The 27,720-nt window shown below is 48.1% G+C and overlaps 1 protein-coding gene, 1 long non-coding RNA gene and 1 pseudogene across 4 annotated transcripts in view; 1 reads left to right on the top strand and 2 right to left on the bottom strand.

The window, feature by feature from the left end:
- Positions 1-27,720, top strand: part of RFX2 (regulatory factor X2) — a 119,172-nt gene that overhangs the window by 23,035 nt on the left and 68,417 nt on the right. The window lies entirely within an intron of this gene.
- LOC129460454 (large ribosomal subunit protein eL32-like) lies at positions 13,969-14,771 on the bottom strand (annotated as a pseudogene).
- LOC129460457 (uncharacterized) lies at positions 20,110-21,504 on the bottom strand. Its single transcript, XR_008650230.1, has 2 exons — positions 21,302-21,504; positions 20,110-20,354 (listed from the first exon to the last, which is right to left on the bottom strand). It is a non-coding gene; the product is annotated as an uncharacterized lncRNA (long non-coding RNA).

Here is a 27,720-nt window from a genome sequence, read left to right as displayed (position 1 = left end):
GCAAATCAGGTGGGCTTCCTTGGGTTGGATGGGTGGATGCTAGAAAAAACTGCACTTCTCTCTAAGCCCCTTTACTCCCCTTTGGCAGGTATCTCCCTCCTGGGCTTCCTCTGATCCTCAATTCTCAATTCCTGGGCTTGGTGGACTGTGGGTTAATTATCTCCTAAGTGTTCTTTGAAAGCAGAGCCAATTATCAGCACAGTCCCTTCCCAGGCTGTTTGAACTCCTAAATACAGAGCGGTGGGAGGGAGGAGTAGCCACCTGTGGACTGTGGCTCCCTGCTGGAGATGGGTCTGCGTCTCACTTCGCCCCTGTGAAGGTTATGCCTGTCGCCCTGTCTATCATGAGACTGTCTCTGCAGCTTGTGGCTTCTGACCCGCTGCCACCATCTGCCCCTGCTCAGTCCCCGCCCAGGACGTGAATTGATTTTGTCACTTTCTTCTAAAGACCACAGATCTGCCTGGTTTATACAACAAAGCTTGTCTGAATTGGAGTCCTCAAATTTGTGAATTTAAGTTTTAAAAGATTAAAAAAAAAAAAGACATACTGCTGTAGCCCAGTGGTTTTTAATCTTTCATCAGTCTGGATCTCTTTCAAAATCTGCTCAACACTAGGAATTTCTCCTCAGAAGAACAGGCATAGAAGGGCAAAAATTACATGACAATCTACATTAGTAGTAAACAGAAAAGGCAGAGGTGCCCATGTGATGTTTGTATCTCTGTAGAGTTGTGTGGTCAGAACAGACAAATTCCCTTTGCAAATAATAGTAAGGAAGTGCATCATTGAAAACAGGAATGAGTGGTGTGCATGGACGCATCCATTACTGTCAAAGGGGAAACACAGAAGTCATCTAATTCCTGTGAGCTTCTCTTGCAATTCACTTTTAGAGTGCCCTTTCCAGCAAGATTAGGTTCTTGTGTGTTATTACTTAACTTTGATTATTTGCTTATAATGCAGTCATGCCATGCATAACAACATTTCCATCAACAGCAGACCACATATACAAGTGATCCCATAAGATTATAATGCTGTATTTTTCCTTTACCTTTTCTATGCTTAGCTATGTTTAGAGACACAAATACTTACCACTGTGTTACAATTGCCTGCAGTGTTCACTGCAGTCACATGCTAGACAGGTTTATAGCCTGGGAGCAATAGGTTATACCATACAGCCCAGGTGTGCTACGTAGGTTGTAGCGTCTAGGTTTGTGTAAGTATCACCCTGTGATATTCACACAATGACGAAATTGCCTGAGGATGCATTGCTGAGAACGTATCCCTGTCAGGAAGCGATTCATGACCGTATTTTACTCCTGCAAGGGTGCCAATATCATTCGATGGGGTAAAGACAGTCTTTCCAATAAATGATGCTGGGAAAACTGGGTTTCCACATTCAAAAGAATGAAATTGGACCTCCCCTGCCTTTTTTTTTTTTTTAAGACAGGATCTTGTTCTATCACGCAGGCTGGAGTGCAGTGGTGCAATCATGGCTCACTGCAGCCCCTACCTCCTGGGCTCAAGAGATCCTCCTGCTTCTGCCTCCCAACTAGCTGGGACCACAGGCATGTGCCACCATGACAGGCTAATTTTTAAACTTTTTATAGAGATGAGGTCTCACTATGTTGCCCAGTCTGGTCTTGAACTCCTGGCCTCAAGCAATCCTCCCACCTCACCCTCCCAAAGTGCTGGGATTACAGGCGTGAGTCACCGTGCCCAGCCAGGACTCTTATTTTATAACATACACAAAAATTAACTCAAAATGGATCAAAGACCTAAACATAGAGCTAAAACTATACAATTCTTAGCAGAAAACATAGGGAGACATCTTTATGACGTTGGATCTGGCAATGATTTCTTGGATAGGACATCAAAAGCACTCACAACAAAAGAAAAAACAGAAAAATTAGGCCATCAGAGTTAAAAAACTTTTGTGCATCAAAGAACAGTAGCAACAGAGTAAAAAGACAACCCAAGGAATGGAAGAAAATGTTTCCAAATCATTTCTAATAAGAGGTTAATATTCAAAATATATAAAGAATTTCTGTAACTCAGCAAAAAAAATTTTTTTAATGGGCAGACAACTTGAGTAGATATTTCTGTTTCTTCAAAGAAGATATTCAGATGGCCAATAAGCAGTTGGAAAGGTGCTTCACACCAGTTATCATTGCGGAAATGCAAATCAAAACCCTAACAAGATACCACTTCACACACATTAAGATGACTATTATCCAAAAGAAAAAAGACAGAAAAGTGTTGATAAGAATATGGATAAATTGGAACCGAACCCATGTGAACTGTTGGTAGGTGTGCAAAATAGTGTAGCTGCTTTGGAAAACAGTATTTATACACTCAAACAGGGATTTGTACACTCATGTTCATAGCAGCATGATTTACAATAGCTAAAAGGTGGAGGCAACTCAAGTGTCCACCAATAAATGAATGGATAAATAAAATGTGATCCATCTATACAATGGAATACTATTCAGCCTTGAAAAAGGAAGGAAATTCTGACACAGGCTGCAACATGGACATTATGCATTACGCTTAAGGACATCATTCTCAGTGAAAGAAATCAGACACAAAAGGACAAATCCAGCCAGGCGCAGTGGCTCACGCCTCTAATCCCAGCACTCTGGGGGACCAAGGCGGGTGGATCACCTGAAGTCAGGAGTTTGAGACCAGCCTGGCCAATATGGTGAAACCCAGTCTCTACTAAAAATATAAAATTAGCCAGGCGTGGCGGCAGGCACCTGTAATCCCAGCTACTTGGGAGGCTGCAGCAGGAGAATCACTTGAACCCAGGAGGCAGATGTTGCAGTGAGCCAAGATGGCACCACTGCACTCCTGCCTGGGCAACAAGAGCAAGATTCTGTCTCAAAAAAAAAAAAAAAAAAAAAAAGAAAGAAGAAAAAAAGGACAAATCCTGTGTGATTCCACCCCTAGGAGGTCCCTAGAGTCATCAGATCCATAGCGACAGAAAGTAGAATGGTGGGTGCCAGGGGCTGGGGAGGGGGTAGGGAGTGAGTGTTTCATGGGGACAAAGTTTCAATTTGGGAAGATGAGAATGTTCTGGAGATGGATGGAGGTGATGGTTGCACAACAGTGTGAGTGTGCTTAATGCTACTGAACTGCACATTAAACATGGTTAAAATGGTAAATTGTACATTATGCACATTTTACCATGATTAATGATAAAGAGTAATTGACTCCAATCATACTTCCCAGCATTACTTTACCAGGAGGCATATGCTTTTTATAGTTTGCCTCTGGTAAGTGCCTACACTGTCCTGCTAAAGCAGAGGATCACAGCTTTAATAAAGACCCTAAATATTTATCTTGCCTGTGGTCATGTATTAGCTGAACAATGCACAGTGAACTCATTTAGTTTCCATGCGCTTAACTGGGCGAACTCTGCTTTTGAGCCTAATGGAAAGCTTGGGGCAGGTGAAGGACCGGTTCTTCAGCACTCACAGACGATTCCCACACCACACTCCCGTATCGGGACTTCTCTGCCAAGAGTCCTCCCTGCCCAAGAGGTCTGGGGTGCCCTGGACACGTGTGCTCATCTCCTGTATTTGGAGATCTGGGGCTGGGAAGAGAATGAAAAGCAACCTAATCAGGAATTTAAGAATGGAGAAAATGGGACTAAATTATTATTCTGAGTGCCTACTTGCTAGCAGGCATTTTCCCTGCCTATAATTATGAGTAAGACATGTTCCCCAAAAGGCCATCTAAGATAGGGGTCACAGCCTGGGCAAGATGGTGAGACCCCATCTGTACAAAAAATTAAAAAATTACCCGGGCATGGTGGCACATACCTGTGGTCTCAGCTTCTGGGGAAGCTGAGGCAGAAGGATCACTTGAGCTCTGGAAGTTGAGGCTGCAGTGAGCCATGTTTGCACCACTGTACTCCAGCCTGGGTGACAGAGCAAGACCCAGCCTCAGAATAAATAAATAAATAAATGAATAAAAATTAAAAAAAAAAAAAACGGGTCAGCAGACTACATCTGGCACACTACTGTGGGTTTTTATTTTTGTTTTTAGTTTCCACGAGTTGAGAATATTTTTTGCATTTTTAAATGATTGGAAACAAGACAAAATATTTTGTGACACATGAAAATGATATGAAATTAAATTTTAGTGTCCATAAATAAAGTTTTATTGGAACAGCACCAGCACTAGGGCCAGGACTAACATGAGGCAAGTGAGGCCCTCGCCTGGGGTGCAAAATTTAAGGCAGTGCCTACAAAAATCCACAGTCATCAAGATACACAATGTTATAATGCAGTATTTTTAAAAATCAAAATAAATGCAAAAAAATTTCATGATGAAGGCCAGACACAGTGGCTCATGCCTGTAATCCTAGCACTCTAGGAAGCCAAGGTGGGTGGATCACTTGAGGCCAGGAGTTCAAGACCAGCCTGGACAACAGGGTGAAACCCCGTCTCTACAAAGAATACAAAAATTAGCTGGGTGTAGTGGCACGTGCTCGTACTCCCTGAGCCCGGGGAGGTTGAGGCTGCAGTGAGCCGTGTTTGTGCCACTGCAGCCTGGGCGACAAAATGAGACCCTGTCTCAAAAAAAAAAAAAAAAAAAGGAAAAAAAATTCCATGACGAGCAAAATGTTGAAATTTTACATAAAGACAGGATCAGCACTGCTGCTTTTTTTTCCCCTTTGCCCCAGGCTCTAGCATGGCTCTGAAAAGCGCTGAGTGCAGCGGCCACGCTCACTCCTCCTACTGTCCAGAGGCAGAGTTGATTAGTCTCAACAGAGACCTGCAAAGCCAAAAATGTGTATTTTCTGGCCCTTATAGAAAGTTTTCCAGTGGCTAACGCCTGTAATCCCAACACTTTGGGAGGCCAAAGTGGGCAGATCCTATGAGCCCAGGAGTTCGAGACCAGTCTAGGCAACATGGCAAAACCTTATCTCTACAAAAAATACAAAAACTAGCTGAGAGTGGTGGTGCACGCCTGTGGTCCCAGCTACACGGGAGGCTGTGGTGGGAGGATGGCTTGAGCCCAGGAGTTAGAGGATGCAGTGAGCTGTGATCGTGCCACTGCACTCCAGCCTGTGTGACAGAGAAAGGCTCTGTCTCAGAGAAAAAAAGAAAACTTTCCAACCCCTGATAGACATCAATTCAGGAGAGAAGGACCCTTCTCTTACTATATTAATCCCTAGCAATGACTGTAACCAAACTAGATTCAACATCTGGTCCATTTCCTTTGTCTACCTTTTTTTTTTTCTTTTGAGACAGAGTCTTACTCTGTTGCCCAGGCTGGAATGCAATGGAACGATCTCAGCTCACTGCAACCTCTGCCTCCTGGGTTCAAATGATTCTCCTGCCTCAGCCTCCCTAGTAGCCTCCCTAGTAGCTGGGATTACAGGTGTGCAACACCACACCCAGATAATTTTTGTTTTTGTTTTGTTTTGTTTTTGAGATGGAGTCTCACTCTGTCTCCCAGGCTAGAGTGCTGGAGTGCAGTGGCATGATCTCAGCTCACTGCAAGCTCCACCTCCAGGTTCACGCCATTCTCCTGCCTCAGCCTCACGAGTAGCTGGGACTACAGGTGCCCGCCAGTACACCCGGCTAATTTTTTGTATTTTTTAGTAGAGATGGGGTTTCACTGTGTTAGCCAGGATGGTCTCGATCTCCTGACCTCGTGATCTGCCCGCCTCTGCCTCCCAGAGTGCTGGGATTACAGGTGTGAGCCACTGCACCTGGCCGATTTTTGTATTTTTAGTAGAGACGGGGTTTCACCATGTTGGTCAGGCTGGTCTTGAACTCCCAACCTCAGGTGATCCACCCTCCTCGACCTCCCAAAGTGCTGGCATTACAGGCGTGAGCCACCGCACCCGGCCCTCCATCTACCTTTTTGTGTACCTGTTTAAAAAAGTGAGTGTACACTCAAATTATTTAATTTTTGGATAATGGTACATGTAAGCCAATAGCAATTAACACTGAATTAATAAGCATGCTAATGTTTGTGTGCTGAGATGATTTACTGAGAGTATAATTACCTGCATTAAAAATGTATAGAAGCCATCATTTACTTTCATGTTAACTAAATGCTTAATTAGTTAATCCTTCATGCAATGGGTTTAGTGTTACTTGGTTTATAAAATGATATGATTCCTTCCCCAGTTCCACAGACAGGTCTTAGAAGCATAATTAATTATTCTTTTTATTTGTTTAAAATAGAGACAGTGTCTTGCTTTTTGGCCTGGTTGGCCTCAATCAATCCTCCCACCTTGGCCTCCCAAAGTGCTAGGATTACAGGCATGATGAGCCACCATACCCAGCCAGGAAGCAGAATTATTATGAACTTTTTTAAAGTAGTAAATGCCTTTGTCTTAGTTTTCCTGCATTCACTCTTTCTGTCTATAATCTAAGAAGAGTGCTCTTTTAAAAGATGTAAGTCAGATTATATTGTGCCTGTGGGTTGAGCCTCCTGGGGCTTCCCTTAGCAACTGGAATTTTTTTTTTTTTTTTTTTGAGATGGAGTCTCGCTCTGTTGCCCAGGCTGTTGTGCAATGGCATGATTTTGACTCACTGCAAACTTCACCTCCCAGGTTCAAGTGATTCTCCTGCCTCAGCCTCCTAAGTAACTGCGACTGCAGGCATGCGTCACCACACCCAGCTAATTTTTGTATTTTTAGTAGAGATGGGGTTTCACCAGGTTGGCCAGGCTGGTCTCAAACTCCTGACTTCATGATCCACCCACCTCAGCCTCCCAAAATGCTGGAATTACAAGCATAAGCCACTGAGCCCGGACAGCAATTGGAATTTTAAAACTCCAGACATCTGACCTTGTCCAGGGCCTCTGCTGCTGCAAGACCTTTGCACAGCTATTCCTCTTGCCCAGGCTGCTCTCTCCCACATCCTCCTAAGGCTGGCCCCTTCTTTGCAGCTGTCAGGTCCCAGCTCAGTGCCATCCTTAGTGCCACCCCTAACTGGCTATCAAGAGGGGACTCTTCTCCACCACCACCCCTGGATCTATCCCTCTGCAATCACCTTGCACTACAGCCCGGATCTCTACTGAACAACCTTGTGTATCTGGGACCTTGTGTATTCTTGCCTGACAAGGATAGTGGCACCCTGAGAGCAGCACTTTCATCTGACCTGCTCACCTTAGAATCCTCAGGCTGGGTGTGGTGGCTCACGTTTTAATCCCAGCATTTTGGGAGGCCAAAGTGGGAGGATTGCTTGAAGCTGAAAGTTCGAAACCAGCCTAGGCAACAAAGCAAGACCTCTCACCTTTCTCTCTCTCTCTCTCTCTCTCTCTCTCTCACACACACACACACACACACACACACACATTAGCCAGGCATGTGCCTGTGGTCCCAGCTACTCACAGGAGGCTGAGGCGGGAGGAATGCTTTAGCCCTGGAGTTAGAGGCTACAGTGAGTTGTGATCATGCCACTGCACTCTCCAGCCTAGGCAACAGAGCAAGACCCATCCCTAAAAAAAACTGAATCCTCAGAGCCTAGAATGGGGCTGAACACTCAGTAGATGCACCTGGTTTTTCTTTTTTTTGTTGTTTTTAATTTATATTTTAAATCTACATACAGTCGTGTTTGCCTTTTTGGGTTTGCTGTTCTATAGTTTTTCACACTTGCATAGATTCTTTTTTTTTTTTTTTTTTTTTTTGATACAGAGTCTTGCTTTGTTGCCAGGCTGGAGTGCAATGGTGCAATCTCAGCTCACTGCAACCTCCGGCTCCCTGGTTCAAGCGATTTTCCTGCCTCAGCCTCCCGAGTACCTGGGACTACAGGCACGAGCCACCATGCCCAGCTAATTTTTGTATTTTTAGTAGAGATGGGGTTTCACCATGTTGGCCAGGATGGTCTCGATCTCCTGACCTCGTGATCCACCCACCTCAGCCTTCCAAAGTGCTGGGATTACAGGCGTGGGCCACCACACCCGGCCCACTTGCATAGATTCTTATAATCTCCACCTCAAACAGGATGGAGAGCAAGTCCAACCTCTCTCTGTAGTCAGACCCTGGCCCCATTCTTAGCCTTTGGCCACCATCTGCTGTCCCTTTCTATAGCTCTGCCTTTTCCAGAATGTCGTATAAATGGAAACGTACATTGTGCAGCTTTTGAGACTGTCTACATTCACTTGGCATAAATGCCTCTGGGATTCATCCCTGTCATTGCGTGCGTCAGTCGTTTGTTCCTTTTATTGCTGGAGCACAGTCCATGTGTGATCCTACCACAGTTTGTTTGTCTGGTACATTTTCTCTTCATGATGGATGTTGAATTAACATGAAAGCCTCTGGTTGTAAGAGCGACAGCATACTCTAGACCAAGTACACTAAATCGTAGTGATACTCCCTATACAAATAGCCATTCTGTTTGGTAATTTACAGGATACAGTTTGGTAATTTATAGGACCCTGCATGTCTTAGGATGTTTACCAATGAATTACAACTTTTAAAATAATATGCAAGTAATGGCCGGGCGCCGTGACTCACGCCTATAATCCCAGCACTTTGGGAGGCCGAGGCAGGTGGCTCTCCTGAGGTCAGGAGTTCGAGACCAGCCTGGCCAACATGGTGAAACCCTGTCTCTACTAAAAATACAAAAATTAGCTGGGCGTGGTGTCATCCCAGCTACTTGGGAGGCTGAGGCACTAGAATAGCTTGAACCTGGGAGATGGAGGTTGCAGTGAGCTGAGATCGTGCCACTGCATCCCAGCCTGGGAGACAGAGCAAGATTCCATCTCAAAAAATAAAAATAAAATTATATGCAAGTAATACAAGTAACATTCTCCTGGGAAGGACCACCATCTACAGCAGGAGATTCAGAAATGAAAATTTCTCTTTTCGTCTTTCTGTCTATCCCACCTCTCATGAGGTAAGCACTGTTAGTCATATAACTTGTGTCCTTCTAGATCTTTTTAAGGTCCCTTTACCTATTTTATAGTATGTATAGCTGGTTTTTTTTTTTCAACATAAATTTATTCCGCAAATATTTGAGAGCCTGCTGTGTGCCAGGCACTGCAGATGTTGGCTTTCTTTCTTGGAGAAGGTACCTCTTCTTTTTAATGGCAGCATAGTTTAGAGCTAGGATGCACCATAAGGTACTTAATGATTTTCCTATTGATGAACATTTGTTTCTAATTTTTTATGACTTCAACTAATGCCACTGGGGACAGGTCGTCAATATACCTTTTTTTTTTTTTTTTTACAGCTGTGCTGAGATCTATTTTACATACCGTAAAGCTCACCCATTTGAAGTGTATGGTTCAGTGGGTCTTAGTATACTATCTTCACAGAACATTTTCATCACTCCAAAAAGAAGAAGAAACCCTGAACCTGCCATGAACAGTCACTTGCCTTTCCTCCTCCCAGCCCCTGGCAACTGTGAATCCACTTTCTGCCTCTGTGGATTTGCCTGTTTTGAACATTTCATATAAACAGAATCACACACTACGTGGCCTTTTGTGATTGGCTTCTTCCACGTAACATAATGTTTTCAGGGTCCGCTGTCCATCCGTTTACAGCAGGTGCCAGTGCTTCGTTCCTTTTTTTTTTTTTTTTTTTGAGATGGAATTTTGCTCTTGTCACCCAGGCTGGAGTGCAATGGCGCGATCTTGGCTCACTGCAACCTCCGCCTCCCGGGTTCAAGCAATTCTCCTGCCTCAGCCTCCCAAGTAGCTGGAATTACAGGCATGGGCCACCACGCCCGGCTAATTTTATATTTTAATAGAGACGGGGTTTCTCCATGTTGGTCAGGCTGGTCTTGAACTCCTGACGTCAGGTGATCCACCCACCTCAGCCTCCCAAAGTGCTGGGATTACAGGTGTGAGCCACCGTACCCAGCTGCCTTCGTTTAGCCATCCATCAATTGACAAACATTTGGGCTGTTGCTACTTTGGGGCTATTAGGACAACGCTACCGTGAACATTGGTATCCAAGCCTTTGTGTGGCCATGCACCGTTTAGCACATGTCTACTTCTGCAGGATGAATTTTGAGGAGGGGAAAAAGACTCCACTTATAGCTAGCTCTTTGTCTCTGACTGTGTAGGTTTGAACATCTCCTAAGTCTTAAGAAATGCTTGGAAGCCATTTCCTGCAGAGGCACACCCCCCTCTTGGGCAGGCTGGGGGAGGCAGTGGCAGAGCCCAGCCCACCTGCCCCAGCCACCGGTGCTCCCGGGTTTTGCATTCAGCACCTGGCACACACTCATGGCTAACCCTACAGGTGCCCTTGCCTGTCTTTGACCCAGCACTGGCGAAGGAATTGGCAAAGCCACCAGGTTAATGATGCAAGCCCCAGAAACTTGCGGCATAGATGAGAAAGCAAACAGTCTCTTCTTTTGGAGAACTAAAGGGATTTAAGGAAGCTCGCTGGCTCACTCCCTCTCACTGGGAAGGATGGCACTAAACACAGTCCGCATCAATCCCCATTTTTGTTAAGCGATTTATGAGTTGCTCAGCTGAGAAAAAGGTCGCACATGGTAGGAGGAGTTCTGTGTGCACTGAGGTCTCATGGAAGGACTGGATTTCTAGAGAGGAAAAGGGAAAAGGGAGTTGATGTTAAAATATCATTTCTATAACAGTAATGCAGTAGTGTTCATCTAGAAGGAGAGCTGCCACATTTGGCAAGATGCTGGGAGAGAAACAAGTATTAAGTACTTGGTTAAAATGACAAACCCCACAAATATGCCCTGGAATGAATATAGCTCATAGCAGGAGGCACTCCCTAAAGGGCTTAGCAACATCACAAATAGCAAAGAGTTTTTGAAATCACAAATAGCAAACAGCATAACTGCTTTTAGAGTTTCAGATATTTAAATCTGCAAAAAATCAGTAGATGATGTGGGTTACGTTATAATGGTGTGAATTACAACAATGACGCTAATGAACATTTATGGGCATTTTCCGTGTGCTGGGCTGGCCATTAAACTCCACGCTTTGTAGGACTCCTCTCATTTAACACAACCACCCAACACAGATAGAAGTATTTTTTCCGTTTATGGACAAAGAAATGGAAGTGCAGAAAGATTTAAGTCCCTGGCTGAGGTCACCCAGCTAGAAACTGGAGGACCCAGGATCTGGACCCAGACACCCTCGCCTAGCCACCTGTTTTAGAGCTAGGATGCACCGTAAGGTAGTTAATGGTTTTCCAGTTGATGAATGTTTGTTTCTTACTTATTTATTTATTTATTTTGAGACAGAGTCGCGCTCTGTCACCCAGGCTGGAGTACAGTGGCACAATCTTGGCTCACTGCAACCTCAGCCTCCCGGGTTCAGGCGATTCTCCTGCCTCAGCCTCCCAAGTAGCTGGGATTACAGGCATGCACCACTACACACGGCTAATTTTTGTATTACTTTTTAGTAGAGATGGGGTTTCGCCGTGTTGGCCAGGTTGCTCTCGAACTCCTGACCTCAAGTGATCTGCCCACCTTGGCCTCCCAAAATGTGCTGGGATTACAGGCATGAGCCACCGCCCCCGACCTCGTTTCTAATTTTTTATGAACACCAAGCTCCGAAAGCCAAGCAAAGGGATGACGCTGTGTACTTCAGAGCTCGAGATTCCCTCTGCTTTCTTCCTCTCCTCTGTCCCCTATGCCAGATCCTACTGTTCATGACCTTTGAACTTGAGAAGGGACCTCTTTTCTGCTTTATCTACACCTGCTTTCCTGGTGATCTCGCCAAGGTACAAGAGTTGAAATGCATCTTAGAACCTCCAGTGTCCTAGTGTCTACAGCCTGGTTCACTCCCCTGAATCCTGGACTTGTGTACCTAGCTGCCTAGGTGGCAGCTGCGTGTGGGTGTCATCTGATGGGCATCTGAGGATTCTGTCACCCAAAACTGGGTGCCTGATTCGACCTCACGCTTGTCTCTCCCCAGACCACGGGCTTCCCCAGCTCAGCACCGGGCAGCTCCATTCTCCAGGTGCTCAGGCCAACCCCAAGCCTTAAGTCAGCCTTGACTCCTCTCTTTCTTTCACCCTCTATGTCAAACCCATCAGCAAACCTGGCTGACTCTGTCTTCAGGTGTCTCCCAAATGAGAGCACTCCTATCACGTAAGTCTTTGTCACCTCTGGCCTGGTTGTCCAGCCCTGACATTTGCTTCCATTGACCATTGATGTTTCCAAAATATCTGTCAGACTGTGTCCCCGTGCCCTAAACCTTCCAGTAGCTTCCCAGCACACTCAGAGTGAAAGCCAAAGACTCCACTGTGGCCTCCTTGTGTCTCTAAGGCCATCTTCTCCTCCTCCTCCACCACCTCCTCCTCCTCCTCCTCCTTTTCCTCCTCCTCTTCCTGTCTTAGTCTGTTTGGGCTGTTTCAGCAAAAGGCCATAGACTGGGTGGCTGTAAACAACAGACACGCATCTCTCAGCCCTGGAGGTGGGAAGTCTGAGAAGAGGGTGCCAGCAGGGTCAGGTTCTGGTGAGGGCTCCCCTCTGGGATGCAGACGGCCGTCTTCTTGCTGTGTCCTCACATCACATGGGGGGAAGCCAGAGAGAGCTCTCTGGGGTCCCTTCCATAAGGGAGGGCATGATCCCACCCCCATGACCTAATCACCTCCCAAAGGCCCCACCTCCTAAAGCCACTCTCTTGGGGTGAGGAGTTCAGCATAGGAATTTAAGGGGACACAACATTCAACCCCCAGCATTCCCCCAGCTCCCTCTGGTGGCATCCTCACATGACCTGTGTGACCCCACGTGTCCCGTGTGCCTCAGCCTTGCTGAGCACCCTCCCTGGCAGAGCCTTCTCAGCAGCGACACTTTCTTCACCTCACTCTGCCTCTGTCCTGTCACTGCCCTGGGTCACCTTGTTGCCCCTGGCCCATGCCGCACTCCACTTGTGCATTTGAGTGTATTTTTCTTCAGAGCATTTGTCACCTCCTGCTGTTCTGTGTCCATGGTGTCATCTGTCTGTCCCTGAGGGGTCAGCCCCACGTGGTCAGGGACTCGATCTGTTTCATTCCCTGCTGTGTCCTCAGCACTTGGAGCTGGCACGTGGCAGATGCTCAGACTGTGTTTGCTGAATGAATGAATGATGGCTGAGTGTCCAGGCTCTGAGGGAGTGTGGTATGGGCACCCTTCAAGCCCCAGTCCCTGTACCCAGGGAACTATGTGGGGTGAGGAGATGCACGGGCACAGGCCAGGAGCTAAGAGGAAGGTAGAAAGGTTCTAGCCCACCTTCTCTTCTCGTTGACTTGAGGTTAGGAAGGGGCTAGCTTGGGATGAGAGGAGGAGCTTCCTCCACTCTGTGGCATCTGTCCCCCGCCTGAGGTTCCACCTGAACTCCTGCCACAAGCTCCAGATCTGTTCCTGTGCTGCACCCCCACCCCTGCTACAAAACCCCGGCTCTCTGCCCACCTGGTCCGCCGCTTTGGGCAGAGCTGCCCTTCGTTCACTTTCCATCTTCCCGAGGGCTGACCTTGGCTGCTGTGGGTCATTAGTGATGAGGCCCAGAATGTCAGCCGGGGCAGAACGAGTTCCTGCTGCCCAGGGCCGGCCTGTCTGGGGGCTGCTGAGAAGCCGCACTGTGGTCCTCTATAGTCATTCCTGTGTGAGGACGAGACACACACTTTCCACTTGCTGGAGAGGAGGGTCTGGGCGGCTTTTTATTGGTGCATTCACCCTCTCAGATACTTCCTGATCAGTATGAGCTGGGTAAACAGCCAGTTCAGATGGCTCAGCCTCCTGGAAGAGGAGCGTTTAGCCCAAATTACTGGTATTAGCCATCCGCATTCAACCTCATCTTAACCACGAAACTTGCATGGTAAAAAAGAGAATTTGACTACACAGAAATGCAACTGTGTCTTCATCGTTCCACTCTGCAGTAAGCTTCAGAGGGCTTTCATCCACTCAGCCTTCCTTCTTTCCATCTTTAATTGTTTTGAAATTCCATTTGGATGCAAATATTTCAAATTTTTTTTGTTTTTATTTTTTTTTTTGCAGTTTTTATGGTTTGATTTAAACACAAAACATACACATGAGCCATCTACTCATTTTCTTCGCTGCGCAGCCTGGCATTGGGGTTGGTGACTCTGATGGCAGCTGGCAGCCCTTTCCATGATGGTTTTGCGTTTCTTGGAGGAAACAATGTGAGCGATCTCAGCACAGGGAGATTTGTTGCACATCAGCAGCACTTCCAGCTCCTTGACGTTGGGGACCAGGAACTTCCAGAAGTCACTGGGCAGCATGTGCTTTGTTTTTTGTTGCTCCCATAACCAATATTGGGCATCAAGATCTGGCCCTTGCAGGCGCGGTGGCTCTCGCCTGTAATCCCAGCACTTTGGGAGGCTGAGGAGGGTGGATCACCTGAGGTCAGGAGTTTGAGACCAGCCTGGCCAACATGGTGAAACCCCGTCTCTAATAAAAATACAAAAACTAGCCAGGCATGGTAGTGGGCACCTGTAATCCCAGCTACTCTGGAGGCTGAGGCATGAGAATTGCTTCAACCCAGAAGGCGGAGGTTGCGGTGAGCTGAGATTGCACCACTGCACTGCAGCCTGCACAACAGAGTGAGACTCTGTCTCAAAAAAAAAAAAAAGAAAAAGAAAAAATCTGGTCCTTGAACCTTCTGTGAACCCTGTTGTCAATACCTCTGGGTTTCCTCCAATTACACTTAATTTTGACATGTTGGTCTGACTGGTGCCGGATGAACTCCTTGGTTCTCTTTTTGATGATCTTGGGCTTCACGAGGGGTCTGAGGGTGGCCATGATGCTGAGGAGGAGACGGCTGCCACCTCCATAGGCAGCACTGAAGACAGAGGGGCCTTTTTTTCTCTTTTTTCTTTGTTATGTCCTCGGAAGGAAGACTTCATGTTTCTTTTTTGAGAGACAGGATCTCTCTGTGTCGCCCAGGCTGGAGTGCAGTGGTACAATCATTGCCCACTGCATCCTCCACCTCCTGGGCTCAAGCCTCCTGAGTAGCTGGGACTGCAGGCACACCCACCTTACCCGAATACTTTTTAATTTTTTTTTTTTCTAGAGACGAGGTCTTGCTTTGTTACCCAGGCTGGTCTCAAACTCCTGGCCTCAAGCAATTCTCCCACTTCAGCCTCTCAGAGCGCTGGGATTACAGACATGAGCCACTGCACCTGGCCCAAATATTTATCTTTTAAAATGTATGCAGAAGTGAAACATGCTTTCCAAGAGCAGCAACAGGCAGGGTCACCCAGCACCCAGGTGGATACGTGGGCCGCCAAGGCCTCTAGAAGCCAGGACAAATGGAAAGAATATTGGAACATGAAAAGGTCTGAAAGGTGGCAATTTGTCCAAGTCTACATTTGAATCAGAAGAGAAACGGTGGGTCAAGAAGGGGGTGATTTGAGTTCTGTTTCATCAGACTCATCTCTGTTTCTCTTTCCATCTCTCAGGCGGAGTTAGAACATTTTATTCCATTTTTTTTCCAAAATTATCTTTTGCTCGGATTTGGGAACTGACTTAATACGGAGCTGGGAATGGAGACACGAAAAACAGAACCAGACAAAGCTGAGGGTTTGTTCTTGCCCCTCCTGGACAGCGTGAGTTGCTCGCTGCTTTCAGGCCCTGTCTGAAGTGATCCCCAACCCCACACCAGGAGAAAATGTTTCCTGAGAAAAATGAAAACCCCTCTCAAAACTTGATGGAATAGGAAAGCCATTTAAAATATTTTACAGGTTTTAAGATGCCTTTTTACATTTTAAAAATAACATTTCTCCTCAAGCTTTTGAATTAAATTGCCTTTCTACAACAGAATTGATTTTAGTGTATCTTCTTAGAATTAATTGAGACTAATTAGTTTAAAAACCTAAAATACCTCTAACATTTCCCTCTTTGGGTTTAATTCTAATAATGAGTTTAACAAAAAGACCCTTTTGCTGCATCTTCTCAGCGCACACTGAGGTTTTGCTTTGGGGTTGAAACTTTTCGTGGGGACAGAAATAGAATGTCCTTTTGTCGTTCCCATTGGGTTGGATGGTGGCATTTGAGACAAGCAAAGAGATGACGGATGGAATAAATATTTCTAATTTTGTCTTTCTTTGCTTCATTTTCATTTCTTCAGAGATCCCTGGGTCTTGCTGAGGGGAACTCTGACTTGGCTTGATTTTCTGTCCCGGGCCAATTGAGATATATCTGTGCCTCAAAGATAGACGATCACTTAAAATTACTGACAGGATCTTTCCCTCCCAAAGACAGTTGAGACCTCCTCCCGTCAGGCTGAGTCCATTCCTTGTCTGGAGCCAGGGAGCTCTGCTTCCCAAACTCTCACAGCAAGATTCCTGGCCTCGCTCATTTGTCTTGCATTAAATTTCCTTGCAATCTTGCATAATTCGAGCATGACTTAGCAAGAAATGCATTTTTAATATGTGACTCTAACACTTTCTTATTTAAGGATGCATGTTTGTACGTTGACATAGCAAGAAAAATAGGTATATTAAAACTCATTTCTAATAATATTCGAGTGTGGAAAGATTAGCCATTTGGCAAATTTGAAAAGAGGTATGGAGTAACCATAAGGAAAGCAGTGAGGGCCAGGCACAGGGGCTCACACCTGTAGTCCAACACTTTGGGAGGCTGAGGTGGGAAGATTGCTTGAAGCCAAGAGTTCAGGACCAGCCTGGATAACATAGTAGGACCTTGCCACTACAATTTTGTTTGTTTTGTTTTAAGTAGCCAGGCGTGGTGGTGTGCACCTGTAGTCCTAGCTACATGGGAGGCTAAGGCAGGAGGATCACTGGGCTGAGGGCCCAGGAGTTTGAGGCTGATCCAACCACTGTACTCCAGCTTGGGTGACAGAGCAAGACCCTGTCTCTAGAAAAGAAAAAGAAAGCAGTGAAAAAGGCAAATCATGTGCATAAACCTGAGGAGTGGGGCTTCTGTCAGGTGTTGAGGTGGGACCATGGGGTAGGTGCAAGTATTGGTCCCATGGAGCCCATATGTGCCTATGAACCCAGGGTCTGCTGGAGGCTCTGATGTGAGGTCTGTGGACCTAGGTCATCATACTTGATACCCAGGCCCTATCCTGTGGCTTCAAGCCCGTCCACCCTGCTGAGACTGGAGACCCCCAGCAGCCAGCTATTGAGGCTGGCGAGGAGTAAACACAGGGATTCCATGGATGAAGAATGGGATTGGGGACCAGGACCCCCCCGAGAAGCACTATGTCCACCTTCCAGGGTGGACACTCTGTCTTCTCTCCTGTACTGGTGGATGCATATCCATGCACCTAGCCCTGGCCAAGCCCACCTGTGTTCTGCAGGACATCCCATTCCATCCCATCCATATCCCATCCCATCCCATCCCATCCACATCCCATCCCATCCCCATCCCATCCCATCCCATCCCATCCCATCCCATCCCATCCACATCCCATCCCATCCCATCCCATCCACATCCCATCCATCCCTTCCCATCCCATCCCATCCCATCCCATCCCATCCCATCCCATCCCATTCCACATCCCATCCCATTCCACATCCCATCCCATCCCATCCCATTCCACATCCCATCCCATCCCATCCCATTCCACATCCCATCCCATCCCATCCATCCCATCCCATTCCATCCCATCTACATCCCATCCCACCCCATCCACATCCCATCCTATCCCATCCATCCCATCCCATCCCATCCATCCCATCCACATCCCATCCCATCCCATACCATCCACATCCCATCCCATCCACATCCCATCCCATCCACATCCCATCCCATCCACATCCCATCCCATCCCATTCCATCCCATCCACATCCCCTCCCACCCCATCCTACCCCATCCATCCCATCCATTCCCCATCCCATCCCATCCACATCCCATCCCATCCCATCTCACTCCATCCATCCCATCCCATCCCATCCCATCCCATCCCACCCCACCCACATCCCATCCCATTCCATTTCATCCCATCCCATCCCACTCCATCCACATCCCTTTCCATCCCATCCACATCCCATCCCACCCCATCCACATCCCATTCCACCCCATCCACATCCCATCCCACCCCATCCACATCCCTTTCCATCCCATCCACATCTCATCCCACCCCATCTACGTCCCATTCCACCACATCCACATCCCATCCCACACCATCCACATCCTTTCCCACCCCATTCACATCCCATCCCATCCCACCCCATCCACATCCCATCCCACCCCATCCACATCCCACCCCATCCCATCCCATCCACATCCCATCCCATCCCACACCATCCACATCCCTTCCCACCCCATTCACATCCCATCCCATCCATCCCATCCCACCCCATCCACATCCCATCCCACCCATCCACATCCCGTCCCACCCCATCCACATCCCATCCCATCCCATCCACATCCCATCCACATCCCATCCCAGCCCATCCACATCCCATCCCACCCCATCCACATCCCATCCCATCCCATCTCCATCCCACCCCATCCACATCCCATCCCACCCCATCCACATCCCATTCCACCCCATCCACATCCCATTCCACCCCATCCACATCCCATTCCATCCCATCCACATCCCATTCCATCCCATCCATGCAAGAACATCCACTTGCAAGTCTCCCTTCTTGCTCCTATCCCAGTTCCCTCCTGGTAGGTCCTACCTGCTATTATTTCTTTCATTTTCAGAAACACTCTCTCAGTCTTCCCCTTCCAGCTGCCTCCCCGTTCGTCTTCCTATGTTTCTAGCAAAAATTCCTCAAAAGAGCCATCTGGTCCTCCTGTCTCCAATTCTGCTCCACTTGGGGCTCTCTTGAATCTGCTGCAACCTCTGTGGCTTTTGTACACACTTTTCCCCTGGAGCTCCTCTGTCACAATCACTGGTGACCTCCACTTTGCTGATTCCAGTGATCACCACTCAGCCCCAGAGTCATTTGGTTCTCAGGACACCACTTGCTCATACTTCTTTGGCCTCCTGTTTTCAGGCTCCTGCTTCTTTGGGATCTCCAAATGGTAGACAGCCCCAGAACTCAGCCCTAGGCCTCTTCTGTCTGCTCTTCCTTGGTGAGCCCAGATAGTCTTATGGTTTTAACTAGGTTATTTATACACTGATGACTCCAGCCTACATCCTGTATACACTGGTGGCTCTAGCTTATGTTCTCTATACACTGATGGCTCCAGCCATGTTATCTATACACTGATGGCTCCATCCCATGTTCTCTATACACTGATGGCTTCAGCCCACATCCTCTATACACTGGTGGCTCTAGGTCATGTCCCCTACACACTGATGGCTCCAGCTATGTTATCTATACATTGATGGCTCTAGCTCATATATTCTATACACTGATGGCTCCAGCCTGCATTCTCTATACACTGATGGCTCCAGCTCACCCTTCAGCCTGAGACTTACATAATCTGCCTGCTTTCTTAGCATCTCAACCTGGGTGTCTAGGAGCCTCTCACACTTTACACCTTCAGAACTCAACTCCCAACTGCTCTCCAGGCCTTTTCCTTGGGTAATTTTCCTGACCTCATCCTTTTAGTTGCCAAAAACCTTGGAGGTACCCTTGACCCATCAGCAAATCTGGCTGACTCTACCTACTATGTTTATCCAGAGTCTGACGGCTTTGCCCCTCCATAGCTCACAGCCAGGCCCCCCTCCCTTGCCCAGATTATCACATTAGTCTCCAGATTGCTCTCTCTGCTCCCACCCTTTTCCCTCTTCCCCTATTCTCAACCCAGCAGCCAGAGGGGCCTGGTTAAAATGCAAGTCAAACCAGGCCATTCCTGGGCTCAAACCTTGTGATGGCTTCCACTCACCCCAAGAAAAAGCCAGAGCCCCTACAATGGCCTGCATGGGCCTTTCTCCTTGCCTTCTGGTTCACTCCGCTCCAGTTTCAAGCCAGGCACTGTCCCACCTCGGGGCCTTTGTACTGGCTTTTCCCTCCATTAGGAACGCTCTTCCCCAGAATATCTGGACAGCTCCGTCCCACACCTTCCTCATCTCTTTAATGAGCCCACCCAGGGAAGCATTTGACAACTCTTTAAAAATTGCAACCCCTTCCTATCCCAGCACTCCTTCTCTCTGCTTCCTTTTCCCCCTTGGTACTTGTCACCATATGATATAGGGTGTCATCTGACTTACGACATATTTTTCTTACTTATCTTATTTACTGTCCATATGCCCCTATCCTCCCGCATGGTTTAGAATAGAAACTCCATGACGGCAGGGAATTGTGTTTTTACTCATCCTTCTGGACATGGGGTTTGGAGTCCTCACAGCTGCACCTCAATGCCTCCCTTGGGATGCAGCATCCAGGCAGAACCCGGCTGTGTCCCCTAAGCAAAGCCTCCCATGGCGCCAGCTGCTGGTGGTTTTTCCTCCAGGACTAGCATTCAAGGTTGTCACCACATCACCACTTAGCCATACGTTAACAGCCCAAGAGTCTGGCTTCAAATTCCTCATCTCCCTGGAACACAGATTCCAATTTTAACAGCATAGGATCTGTCTTCCTTTCTTCTCAGGGAGGCATGTCTATTCCATTCCTGTTCTAGGAATGACTCCTGGATGATATCTTAAAAAAACAGTTTCTGTGCACTGACTGTGTCTGTCTCAAAGGGCAAACCTCCGCTGAGAGCTCCTTAAAGGGTATGCTTGGTCATGCACAAATCTATCAGCGTTGTGTGCTTTTATCATCCAAAATGTTGACCCATCGAGGCTGCAGCTACACGCTGCTCATTCTATCAAAATGCTTTAAGATCCTTGGCCGGGCCCACCAAAAACAAGAGCACTGCTTAAAGCTCTGTGTTCCCCTTGAAAGGTGGTGGTGCCACTTCACCCTCTCCTGGTCCCAAAGCCTCAGGGAAGCCATGCTCAGCCTGAACTGCTCCAGGCAGCACAAAAGCTGCACTGGCTTCGGTTTAGCCCTTTTTCCCCCCCTCCATGGGTCGAGATTGCCCGACCATGTGCCTCCTCTTTCCGGAGATATGTGTCCCTTGTGTGTCCTGCCATCTGGGGGCATCTGATGTGGCCTGGCTTCCTCTTAGAAAAGTCTTCCTCTCCCCGGGTGGGGAGGGAAGAGCCGGTGCAGTGATGTCAGAGATATACTGTAAGTCCCTCCCGGCAAAGCCCCACAAGGCATTTCTGACGCTGAGTCAGTGGTTCCCTTTGCACTTGTTCCATACGTACATGATATTTCCAAAGTCTTTTTAATTTGATATCAACTCCTCTGTTTTCACACTTTTTTCCAAATAGCTTAATCCATGATTCATTTTACTTCGCCCAGAAAACACTTGTGCAGCTATGAACTCTCCCACATTGTTTGATGATAAATAGATTCTTTCCTCTTGGAGAAAAGGGCACTTTCTCTTCCCAGTACTAGGAAGGATTGAAATCCCTCCTGTGATGCCCTCTTACCTCAGAGAGAGTTGTTCCTCCTTGGGTTTTGTTATTTCAGAACAAATATGGTAAACTGTTTTCCCCTCAGTTACTATAGAGAAGAGATTATTTGCCTTTCTCTTAGGGCTTCTGAAAATAATAGATTACATATTTGAGAGGGTTTTTTTTAGATCTGGTTAGTGTGAGATAGAGGGGGTTGCTCCGGGATGACATTGTTTGGTTTGGGAAGTATTCTCTCGGTTGCCCAGCAACAGGCTCTTGGAAACGGGAGTGGACTGCGTTGCCCCTGGCAACCGTTGTTACTTAGCAAACAATGAGGGCCGGGCAAACAGTGCCAAGACTGCGGACTCCAGGTTTTAATTGAACATCTGCATATATTTTTCTCTGATTAAATTTGAGTTTGATTTGCCACAACAGGTAGACATGGGTCCACTCGGGATCTACTTGAAAGAACCAATATTGTAATGTTGACTCCCATCCTGCATAAACGCAGAGGCCCCATTGAAACAAACTTCTGGCCATTTGAATATGTCCTAGACTGCTCTCAACTGGAGACTTATTTTAGTCTTAAGTGGAATTTCTTTTTTGATCTAATTCCTGGTGTTCAGAAAATCATTACTTGTCCAACCTACTACCGTACATCACTGATAAATCCGCAATTTCTGGAGCACTTTTCAGCATGATGCCTTCATTTCTGCTGCCTAAGAATTTCAGAAGAGCAAAGAGTTGAGCCCTAGCTGGCTCACATGTAGAGACATTCACAGGGTTGGCTGAGGGTGGAAATTGGACCCAGCACCTTCTGGTTTCATGTGCTCAATGTTCCTGTTAAGAAGTTGAGTCCACCCGTGGCCCTCAGTGGGATGTGTGTGTTATGTTTATTAAGGGAGGTCGCACGTTCCCACTAACAAAGTGCCCTGTTGATGGGCACTTTGCAGCCACAGGTTGGATTTTGATCAAAACAACCTCACTCCCCCACCTCCTCGCTGGCAAGCCAGAGATAGCGATTGTTGACAAGGGTTTGTTGCTCAGGTAAACACCACCCCTGAACTTCATTCAGAGCGGGTGACACATTTCTTCCCCTCCTCCCAGCCCCGCCCCCACTGCCAGGGCTATAAATTCAGAACTGTTAGCCAGGACAGGTTTTTGGTGAAGACTTTATTCTTCCTTATTCATCTCGAGTGCAATCTGACTAATGCAGCAGCAGCCGCAAAAGTGCCGCCTGTAACAGACACTCCAGCCTGTCACTAAAACAGCTCCTGTGGTTCCCGTGGTGAGACTCGCTTTAGTTGTATGGATTTTTTTTTAAGGGTGATTCACTTTGTTGCTGAATGCCCCCAAGAAAATGTTCATTGCACGTTTGTTACCAGCATTTCAGCTAATCTTAGGACTATTTAAAGTGTCTAAACAAATTTCCCAACTTTCTTTTGCAGCAGAAACTTATAATGGAATGTCATTTGTGTTATATAACAAATAAAAAGTAAGCTTGTTTTTTTTTTTTTTTTTTTCTGAGACGGAGTCTCGCTCTGTCGCCCAGGAAGCTCCGCCTCCTGGGTTCACGCCATTCTCCCGCCTCAGCCTCCCAAGTAGCTGGGACTACAGGCGCCCGCCACCACATCCGGCTAATTTTTTTGCATTTGTAGTAGAGACGGGGTTTCACCGTGTTAGCCAGGATGGTTTCGATCTCCTGACCTCGTGATCCACCCACCTCGGCCTCCCAAAGTGCTGGGATTACAGGCGTGAGCCACTGCGCCCGGCCTTTTTTTCTTAAAAAGGCAAGCTGGTTAGTCATCAGCCTTGTTAGATGTGATCATTAGGATCCAGTGGCTGCGAGTGTTGTTGGAATCAAAATGAATAAGGTCTGACTTACACAAAGACTCCCCCAAAGATTAAAATACATGATTTGTCCTGCAACCTGTTGTAGGATAGTTGTAGAAGACCACCATATACTTAAAAAGATAAATCCTCCCAAAGAAATGCTGTTCTACCTTCTACAGCATTATTTTCTGCCCAGCTCCCAGTTTAAGTAAGTCATTTTTCAGGAATTAGAGCCTCATTTAAAATTTTTTTTTAATTTATCATTTTCTTATTTCCCATGGAAGTATTTTCCCATATATCAGGCTTTGCAGTTTGGGCAAACCACTTAACATCTTTAGGTAAGTTTCTTCATCTGTTTGATGAAAGAGCTGGGTTAGGTGGTTTTTAAAGGGGCCTCTGCATGCTGTGGTTTTAGGTGGAAATTCTTGAATTTGAACTAGGCTCTTTCTCCGCTTCTTAAATTCCAGAATCAAATCACGACTGGACAGGAGGTAGGGAGTAGATTGGAAAGGTCCCGTATGTGATGTTGGTGGGATCCGGAAAGCTGGCCTCCTGGTCAGAATCATCATGGAGATGTGGAAAGAACATGCACTGCCTGTTGCTCTGTGCTCATTGGCCGTCTCTAGAGACGGCTGTCAGGGACAGGAAGGGCCACACAGGCAGGACGAGACCCCGTCCCCAGGTGGGCACAGGTGCCCAGTGGGCGTGCTGCTGGGTCAGGTCACCAGGCTGAGAACGCGGGAGATGCTACTGCTGAGGAACTGTCACTTGTCATTTCAGGGTCCACTCCTCCACCCTCTGGCAGCATGGGCCGCTCTGAAAGATTTTGAAGGTGGGACAGGAGAGGGTGAGTGAGGTGAGGCCTCCACATGCCAGGTTTTCACTGGCACATTCCCCATCTTCATCTTGACCATCAGCAGCTGCACTGCAGCCCTGCTCATGGTCAGAAAGGGAGAGAAACGTGAGAGGGAAAGAAGGGCTGGTAAGAGAAGGAGCAGAACACAAAAGCATGAGGCCTTAGGAAGCCGCTCCCAAGAACCCTGGGACAGGTCCCTGTGCTCAACTGAAGACGGGAGCTGGAGGCCAACACGGTGAAGGTGGCTAGAACAGGTGAGCAGCCCGGAGCAGGCGGGCTGCTCATTCTCTTGTTCATTGCAAAACACGTCTTGAGCATCTTTTCAGGCAGTGTGCTACGTAGGGGCTGAGGTTGGGGTGAGCGATCTGTGAGGGGGCTGCTGAGATGACACAGATCCAGACTTTGTTTTCTCAAGAAGGGCTGGCTGGCCGAGAAGCCAGATGTGAACAGCTGCATGACAGGAAGTAATCTGAGGGGACAAGCACGGAGAGTGGTTTGGTGAATCTGGAAATGCTGCATGGAGTAAAGGTGTGGCCTTAGACGTGTGGTTCTCCATGGGGGTGGTCCTGCCCCCAGGGGACACTGGGCGATGTCTGGAGACATTTGTGGCTGTCAGACAGGGGTCGGGGGGTGGTTTCCTGGCATGGAGTGGGTGGAGGCCAGGGATGCTGCTCGGCACCCTGCGGTGCCCAGGACGGCCCCACCCCAGAGTATGCTCCTGCTCCTCGTGTCCGCATTGCTGAGGTCAAGAAAGCCTGTATGAGATGACAAGCTGACTGGAGAGAGGGTTTCCCCACTGCTTATCACTTGCCTGGGATCCCCTTTGGAGCTGCTGGCTGCTGTCTCTCTGCCTCCCTCCTTCTTCAATGCAGCAGTCACTTTGATCTTAGCTGTCATGGGCGGGTGGACTTTGAGGGACAGAGGGCTGCCCAGCCTGCCTGGCCCTGTTGGAGGGGTCTTGTCCTTCCCCACCCTGGCAGGTGCATCGGCCCCATCCTCACCCTCCCTGCGTTGTGTGCAGGAGACACCAGTTCCAGCCTCCGGTGGCCCTCCATGCACACTGCAGCCACCTTGTCACTGCGAGTCTGGACCACTGTGTGCCATGCTGGCCTCCCTTGATTCTGCAGACCTTAGTCTTGCAGGCAGAAGCTAGCTGCTCAGTGCAGGGGCCGGTGCTCAGGCCTGGGGGTCTGGCAGGCGTGGGCTCTAATTCCGTTTGAATCAGAGGGTCCTTGGGGGTCATGTAGCCATCTCATTTAAACGCTCCATCTGGAATCAGAGGAAGCCCGGCTTTCCCCACAGAGCAGGCGCCAGGGGAGAGAGTTTCAAACCAAGTAGCTGGATGCATGAGGGAGAAGGCGGCCTGGGAGCAAGAGCGAGAGCAGCAGGACAGGAGAGGCATGAGACGCAGCAGCTCACGGGAGGGGATGTGGGTGACCCCAGCAGGGGCCAGGCACCAGAATAGGACAGACAGGTGACCTTGGTCTCTGGAAGGAGAGGGAAAGGACGAGCAGATATTGAATATGCGTGACTGGCCAGGGAGCGACCCCCAGATCTTTACATTCTGAAAAACCCACTGCTTTAAATGCACAGGGAACTGCTTGTGGAGATAGACAGAGGGAACGATCATTCTAAGTCACGCTGATTTACCATTTCCTCCCGGTTACTGAGAATGAATAAAGAGCACTTACTTCTCAACTGGAACCACAGAGGGCTGGAGAAATGTCCAAGTCCAGCTCGAACTCATACAGTCACTCCCCACGGGGACCGTATCAGTTCATGATACCTCCAATAGCATCAGCTAAATTCTAGAAACTTCTAAAGCAAAAGCTAAGCTTGTGTTGTTATTTGGAGTTCTCTTTGGCATGGGGTTGGGGAAGTGATTTATATACAGAAAAGAGACGGAAGCTCCACGTGGGTCGGAAAGCGGTGGCTCCAGAGGCTCTAGTCATAAAAACATGTGCTTCCTTCTCCTAAAGGAGTGACTTAGCCAAACCCAAGCCAAAGCCCCAGTTCCAATCTAGCCTGCCTCTTCCTGCTTTGTGACCTTCAGCTCAAGGCTCACCCTTTCTGAGCCTCAGTTGCGTGTGTGTTTTGTCTAGAGCAGAGGTGATGTGGTCACGGCTTCCTCAGAGTCAGTCAGCCCCCATGGGTACCAGCTTTGCCTGCAGTCTGGGGCTCGGTCTGGCCACCGGCTGCTGCCGCTGCTGTTGTCCTTGGGGTTGTGTCCCTCTTTCTTTTGGCTTGTTTGGTTTTTTGGTTGTTTTTCATTGTTTTGTTTGTTATTTGTTTATTCTTTTTAGAGACAGGGTCTTCCTCTGTCTCCCAGGCTGGAGTGCAGTAGTGTAGTCAGCTTACTGCAGCCTCAAATTCCTGACCTCAAGTAATCCTCTGGCCTCAACCTCCCAAAGTGCTGGAATTACAGACATCAGCCACCTTCCCCGGCCCCCAGTTGTTTTTTTGTTTGTTTGTTTGATTGTTTGTTTGTAGAGATGGGGCCTCGCTATGTTGCCCAGGCTGGTCTCGAACTCCTGGGTTCAATGGATCCTCCTGCCCCTGCCTAGGACATATTTCATTGATCAGGCACCTGCTGGGATCCACACTCAGGGTGGGCACATCAACTACATCATTCCCTTTCCCCTCCCAGCCCCTTTCTCAGATGAATAAACCAAGGCCACTGCCACAGTCAGTAAGCAAGTGACAAGCCTGGGATTTGAACCTGAAGCCTGGCCTCCTCCCTCTGCTCCGGGTGGCCGTACCTCCTTCCCAGCCACTCGGCACTCCCCTTGGCATTTGTTCTTATTTATATAAATAGTGGAGGTTGCAAAGTCTTTTTCCCCCGGCTGCAGCCGACTTCCCAGTAAGATCCAAAGGCGGGGCCGGGAGTAGGAAGGGAACCAAGTGTTCCGTTTCTTTGGATGCGTTCTGTGGGGCAAGGCTCTCTGCCTGCCTACGGACAGTCTTCAGGTGACAAGGTCGTGATCAGCCAGACTTGTGACTGTGAAGGGTGGGCTATCCAACCCTCTAAAGAAGGGACCCTACAGATAGCAGACCTTTTCGTCATCGAAATATCTGGAACCCCTACCTTGGTAGTTAATCCCTTGGTTTAGCACACACACTCTCTATGCAGTGAAAATTCATGGGAGGGTTTTTTGAGCCAGGGAATGAGAAGACATTGTTATCTTTTGAATCACCACAATGTGAAAGAAAATTGGCTCAGAGAGGGCAGAGGCTGGAAGCAGGCAGACCAATTAGGAGGCGGATGCGGTGGTTCCAGGTAAGAGATCTGGAGGCAGGGGCTCACTAAAATAGTAGCAGCAGGAGCGGAAGGAAGGGGGAGGCAGAGATGGTATCAGGTGGAGACAGCAGGCTGAGTCACCAGCGACACGTGCACTGGTGCCCAGGCAGATGCCCAGTGCCTTGAACAGCCCCCTGGCTTAGGAAACACAAGAGGAGCAATTTTGGTGGGAGGAGAGTTTCCCTTGGACTTGTTGAGGCACCTGAGGGGCGCCCAGGCAGAGAGGTCTGGGAGGCAGCTGGAGAAGGGAGCCGGAGTCAGGTGATTTGGGTGGTGCTGGGAGTCCTGGTGCCGTGAGGTTGTCCACACTGAGTGTGAAGGGAGGGGCACAAGGGTGGGAGACAAGGAGGGACCAGTGCAGGTGACTGAGAAGGTACCATTAGGGGGAAAAATGAAACCAGATGACAACAGCACCCAGACACGAGGGAGGACAGAGCTTTGAGGAGCGACACGAAACACTGCAGAGAG

Source organism: Symphalangus syndactylus, chromosome 13 (genome assembly GCF_028878055.3).
Source record: "Symphalangus syndactylus isolate Jambi chromosome 13, NHGRI_mSymSyn1-v2.1_pri, whole genome shotgun sequence".
NCBI classification, from domain to species: Eukaryota; Metazoa; Chordata; class Mammalia; order Primates; family Hylobatidae; genus Symphalangus; species Symphalangus syndactylus.
This window is presented reverse-complemented; position numbering and strand designations above follow the sequence as displayed.